Below are 5297 nucleotides of genomic sequence, written 5' to 3'. Positions count from 1 at the left end.
AGATGAACTGTTTAATTGGTTCATAATTAGTGTGTAGTCAATGGATCCATGTAGCCATATGGACATAACCCTAAGATTCCACCATTTCTGTAACAAAAGAAAACAAACTCTACATTAAGGCCACTAAGGTGCAGAAATGATCATTTCTTTCACTATTTCTATATAAATTGTGTATCTCTCCAGTAGCTAACACAATGCTTTGTGTAAAATAGTAATTGCATTTATCGAATTGAAAATTGAATGGTTTGGTATAGGTGAACTACTGTCCTTTCCACTGATTCCTCTGCCTAAGGAATATCCCCTACAATGTCAGTAAGACAGTTCATGTTCTGCAATGAATGTCCCCCTTTTCCACTAGAACTGTCAACCGGTCTGCCCCCTCAAACGCTCTGGCAAGAACAGACTGGAAAACCTAGGGATCTTATGACAATTGATAATAACTGCACATCTTGACAAATGTACCTTATTACATAAAAAAAACATTCTCCATTTTCATGTCAGGGTTAGAGCTAGAAAGTATTTTGGAGTTTGATTCCTTTATTTTACAGGTGAGGAGACTAAAGCCCAGAAAGCTAAAATTGATTTCTCCAAGATCACACAGGAAATAAATAGTAGGGTTGAGATTTGAACTCAGATCCTCTAAATCCAGTGCTCTTTTTGCTATAACAAGGTGCTCTGAAAATGGATGTGTGTATATACGTGTGTATGATACATGTATATGTGTGTATATACATACGTCAAGCATATATATCCTTGTTATATGTATAAGTATATATAAAGTATACTTATACTTCATATAGTGTATACTATATCTCTATATATGTATACATATATATATATAGTTATAGATAGGTACACACATACACACACATGCACATGAGATTAAAATATACTGTGAGCATGCGAATATTTTTTCCAAGTGCTATAGAGATAAGGCAGAGATTGCAGGAAACTAATCAGCCTGACTAGGTTGAATCTTTATCAAAGACAATTAATTTCCTTCCTCATTTGACTGAAGGAGCCCATTTCCTCAGTGTAGTGCCAATGCAAAATTCACAGTGCTGATGGTGACAATAAATATGCTGGCACAGTTCTCAATTGCAAAATATAACAGACTCTCCATATAGAAGAGAGAAGCAAAAAAAATATTCAGAAATATTACCTGAAATTATTTATTCAGAAATTATTATCAAAAAGACACCAGAAAATCAAATCCTAATACCAGGAAACCAAATCCATCATAGCAACATAGAAGTTAATACACCATAACACAGCAGAGAGCCATATCATCCTTTAGCCTTCCTGAGAACCAAAACTCACAGTCCTAGCTGTCACAGCAGGGGGCAAGCACTCATAGGCTTTGCTGTCTCCCTGGGTGTGTCCTCTCTCTCCCACTGTCTAGCTGCTCTGACTCCCAGCTTCCTGTGGGCTCTGTTCCACCTTCAGCAAACTCCTCCCACCACAGGCTCCATGTGATTTGGCCTATTGGGGGCAGGGGAAATCTTCAAATCAGGGAAGGTCTTCAAATTCCCTTAGGCTTATTAAGGGGAAGGGAAGATCTTCAAATTCCCATTACTATTATACCCAGTTCAGTCTGACTAACCAACTAGCACACTTGGATCACCTTGGACTTGGAAACAGAAACACTCAAGTCCTGCTTTACTGACTCACCAATAGTCTAGCCCTGGGCAAGGCCTTTAACCTCTTTCAACCTCAGTAAACTTGCTCCCTGGATGGAGATCGTAGAATCACAGAATTTTAGAGTTAAAAGAGGCCTCTGGGTCATCTAGTCCAATAAAGAGCCCTAAAGGAATCTCTAGTATAATATTCCTGACATGTGGTCATTCAATCTGAGCTTGAAGATATCTAATGAAGGAGGAACATATTCACCTCGTGGATATCTCTAATTGTTAGCGAATTTTTCCTGACATTAAATCTAAATTTGCTGGCTTTTGTCTGCTTTTAATCACTTCTGGAACTTTCTTTCTAGAACCAAAGAGAACATGCCTAATCCCTACTCCACATGACATCCATGCAAATACTTAGAGACAGTAATTATGTGCTCCAAGCCTTCTTTTCTCTAGGCACACCCAGATCCTTTAACCAATTTTCACATGTCAGTCAGTAAATATGCATTTATTGTACACCTACTATGTGCTTGTCTTTGTGTTAAATGCTAGTGATAAGAAGAAAAGAAAAATACAACCCTGCTCTTAAGGAGCTCAGAGTCTAGTAGGAGAGACAATATACAAACAACTATGTACAACAACATATATTGGATATACTGGAATAGGATAAATTAGATAAAAAGGATATTGTTGTTTAGTTGTCTTCAGTCATGTGTGTGTGTTCATGGCCCCATTTGGGGTTTTCTTGGCAAAGATACTGAAGTGTTTTGTTATTTCCTTCTTTAGTTCATTTTTACAGATGAGGAAACTGAAGCAAACAGAGTTAAGTGATTTGCTCACGGTCACACAGTTAGTAAGTAAGTGTCTAAGGCCAGATTTGAACTCATGAAGATGAAACTTTCTGACTCCAGGTCGAGAACTCTAGCCACTATGTCATCTAACTGCCCCATAAATAGGATAAATTAAATAAGGATAAATTGGAAATAATCAACAGAGAAGGCACTAGAATGAAAGAGAATTGGAAAAGCTTTCTTGTAGAAGGTAGGATTTTAGCTGAGTCTTAAAGTAAGCCAAGGAAACCAGGGAAGCCAGGAGGCAGAAATAAGGATGAAGAGAATTCTGGGAATGGGAGTCAGCCAGTGAAAATGCCTAGAGTCAGAAGATGGATGAAGCATCTTGTGTGAGGAACAGTAAGGAGGCCATGCCCCTGGACTGCAGAGCGCTTGAGGGGCACAAGGCTTAAGAAGACTAGAAAGGTGAGGCAGTTGGGGGTGAGTCAGGTCAGGGCTTTGTACATCAATCAAAGGATGTTATATTTTATTCTGGAGGTGATAGAGAGCCACTGGAATTTATTGAGTGGGGAAAAGAGTATGGGGAGAAGCTATTCACACTTCGGTTTCTTTTCTTGTGACTTGCTGTCTATTCTCCTCCTTGGCTTTGGAAACCACCCTGACCTCCAAAGTTTCCTCAGTCAAAGGGTCCAACAACCAAAGGAATTACCTATGTTGAGTTTAAGACAGAAGTGGATGTGGACAAGGACCCCTCACCCAAAACCCCTTCAATCTCCTTTACTGCCTCTTGGCCAGTGAAGCCTCTATGACCATTGCTACCATGACTGCCATTGCAGCCTCCAAAGACACTGCACATGGCCCAGCCCAGAGGTATTTATTTTCATCAATTTCGCTATCTTCCATGACTTCTTTTGTAGCTTTAGTGTCTTCTGAATTAAATTTCACAAAACCATGATGATGGTTTTAGATGACCCTATCTCCCTGTCTGAGACTATCCTGGAACCAAGAAAGCCATGAGATGAATCAATATCTCTTCCATTGTTTTTTGGACAAAGTTTTGCAGAAATGGCTCCTTGGTGCTGCGTGTGTTATCTTCTGACCCTTTCGCTCCGGCCTGATTGTTCTGCCTTTAATTTCTATATTGTTACAAGAATTCAAAGCTTCTTTTGCCTCTTTTACAGAGGCAAATGCAGAAGCACACATACTTTATGTCAGTCTTGGCTTTTCTGGTGCAAGCTGATTGACATGGCCTTCTCAAGCACTTCCTGCAGATCTTCTCCAGTGGCACTGTGGGTGAGCTTTTTCAACACTTTGTCTTGGAGTCTGCCTGCCCTCTGTTATTCCTGCTCTAGGAATTATTCTTCCTACCTCTTGAATTCTCCTGTTCTTGCCTTTTCTCCCCTATGTAGTTCAGAATGATCACCAAACCATGAATCCCTGCTCCCTGTTTCTCTTCCAAGTCCTTGTCCACATCTGCTTGTCTTAAACTCAATGTAGGTATTGGACCCTTGGTGCAGACAATTCTAACCTCAAGTGCATCTTCAAAGTCTTCCTTGAGCTCTTCCTGAATTATTTTATGAGGCTGATTCTTGCTATTTTATGTTTTCTTTTTGCCTTTTCTTATTCCACTTCAGTCATGAACTTTGGAGCTACTGAGTTTCAGAACTTTTTACATGTCTTCAGCTTATTCAAATGCCACATAGTCTAACTTCCTGGTGGTGCCAATGAAGATATCCACTACTCTAAGGTCCTTTTTGCAAAGAAGTCTATGATGCCAGTTTTTAGCTCAGAATTAGTTTTGTTGAAGTTCAGGTTACCAGCAAAGAAACTGAAATTTGTAGACACTTTAGCTTCTAATGTCTGTTTCTTGGCTTTGGAGGCTGTTTGGTCATTTCTTTTTTCCTCTTCTCTGGTACTTCTTTGATGGGTATCTCTTCCTCATTAATATCTTCATTCTCTTCATATTCATCTTTCTTCTTTTTTGATTTCTTGGCTTTCACAGAAGCAGACTTTCTTTTGGCAACTGTGGTATCCATAACTTCCTCTTCAGAGTCACCCTCTTCTTCATCCTCATCACTCTCATCTCCCTCCTTATCCTCTTCCTCCTCGTGTTCAGAGTCTTGTTTGGCTGAAGCTGCTCCCATTTTTGTGGCTTTGGATGGTTTAAACTCTTTATCCCCCTCATCTTCGCTATCTTCTTCTTCAGATTCACTCCCCTTTTTCTTGGCATTCTTCCCATCATTTGCCTTTTTGGTTGGGGGGCAGAGCGTGTGGCAGCTTTAGCTGGAGTGCCTCTCTTTTTGCTTGATGTGATAACAACTTTGACTGAGCTAACCACTTGCTTGGCAAAGGGCCATGACTGCCTTCTCACCTGGAATCACAATTGTCTTCTTGGCAATTGTGGTGGCAAAAATGATTTTTTTTTTTGACTGGTGATACCTTCCTTACTGGTGTAGCAATAGACTTCTTACCCTTCTTCTGAGGGAATTCTGTTTTCTTCATCTTCTGACAAGTTTTCATCCTCACTCTCTTTTATCTACTTTGGGGGAAGGAGGCAATTTCTTTGACCCACTTGGATTTTTAGCAGCCTTCCTGATCTTCACCATGGTGCAGGCATGTGACTAGCGGGCAGAGGCTGAAGATCTCTGACAGAGGTCTGGACAACATTGGTAATTGTGAAGAGTGTGTAGAACAGTCTGTCCAAAAGCAGCCCTTTGATCATGGGTGAAATTTTTGCTTTATTTTGGAGAAACCAGGCCTCTGGGTTACTGTTACTTCCTATAGTTTCCTTACCATGTTTCCACAAAGGTATCCTTCCCCCACTTTCCAATATACTTTTATGTATCTTTCTTAAAATATAAGCTTCTTGAAGGCAAGA

The 5297-nt window shown here is 40.0% G+C and overlaps 1 pseudogene; it reads right to left on the bottom strand.

Annotated features, from left to right (window-relative positions):
- Nucleotides 1-3009: 3009 nt before the first annotated feature.
- On the bottom strand, nucleotides 3010-5025 carry LOC138170091 (nucleolin pseudogene; annotated as a pseudogene).
- Between the last annotated feature and the right edge of the window lie 272 nt (nucleotides 5026-5297).

The sequence above is a fragment of the Petaurus breviceps genome, unplaced genomic scaffold, assembly GCF_028583685.1.
Source record: "Petaurus breviceps papuanus isolate PSGF00001 unplaced genomic scaffold, PetGlider_PUasm1.0 38, whole genome shotgun sequence".
NCBI lineage: Eukaryota > Metazoa > Chordata > Mammalia > Diprotodontia > Petauridae > Petaurus > Petaurus breviceps.
Note: the sequence above shows the minus strand (reverse complement) of the source record. Positions and strands in the feature narration are given on the sequence as shown.